The 932-nt window shown below is 39.8% G+C and overlaps 1 protein-coding gene across 1 annotated transcript in view; it reads left to right on the top strand.

Moving 5' to 3' along the window:
• Positions 1-932, top strand: part of LOC103384416 (leucine-rich repeat-containing G-protein coupled receptor 6-like) — a 52,623-nt gene that overhangs the window by 34,958 nt on the left and 16,733 nt on the right. The window lies entirely within an intron of this gene.

The raw sequence follows: 932 nt of genomic DNA, 5'->3' as shown, positions 1-932 counted from the left end.
CTGAAAAACGTCCGGCTGAATCTGCCATTAAGAAGCAAAGCAAAGCAAAGCCATCGACCTAGACAGAAAAATGAGTATAAGTTGAGTATGAGGAAAGGTAAACATTAAGGACAAAAACAAAGTAAAAGAAACGGCAGATTTATTGGTCAGTGGGGGGGGGGTTTTCGTTTAATGACGAATTCGTTTAACGATGGGGCCTTCGGAACATATCAATGTCATTAAGTGAGGACCAGCTGCATTGTCAACTTAAAAAAAAAAACTGCCCTAGAAACCCTTCATTACAAATATGAGGGTGAACTAATAGAAACTGGTTCTAGTGCTGGTTTTTATGGCAGTGAAGTACTTCTGTGAACATTCTATGCCTAGAGGAGATCACGGGAGATTAATGATATACAATTCGTGAAGAGCGTTTGCAGTAACCACAAGATGTCTCCGACACATTTTTTTTAATGCAATGTAAGTGTGTCAACCAGAAGCAGGATACTGTACCCTCCATGTGTAAGTAGAGTTCATGGTAGCATCTGGAAGCCATGAGGAGAAAACAGCAGAAACTACAGGCCGAAGAGAGCACCTCCAATGAGCTGTGAAACAACCTAATTTTCCATCAATTCAAACTCCTCTTCTTCTTATCCCCACCACCCACACTGTTTCTCCTCCACCCGTGGCTAATCTGAGCACTTGGTGGCCTAATTGTCTGGTCTGCAGGTCAGCATCCATGTGGCCTAACTAATCTTTATTTCATAACCACTTTTTCGCTATTCTTTGTAAATATATATTTTTAATTTTCTTTTTATTGACCATTAACAATATGGTATATAGCTACAAATATGTAAGGGTCAGAATGCCCATATTTATATCTGAAACACACCCACAACTCCTCTCCACCTCCATAAGAAACATAGGAAAACATACAGGACATTAGTCCAGAAAAA

This window comes from Cynoglossus semilaevis, chromosome 10, assembly GCF_000523025.1.
Source record: "Cynoglossus semilaevis isolate Cse_v1.0 chromosome 10, Cse_v1.0, whole genome shotgun sequence".
Classification (NCBI taxonomy): Eukaryota; Metazoa; Chordata; class Actinopteri; order Pleuronectiformes; family Cynoglossidae; genus Cynoglossus; species Cynoglossus semilaevis.
The sequence above is the reverse complement of the archived record's forward strand: the minus strand, read 5'-3'. Positions and strand labels throughout refer to the sequence as shown.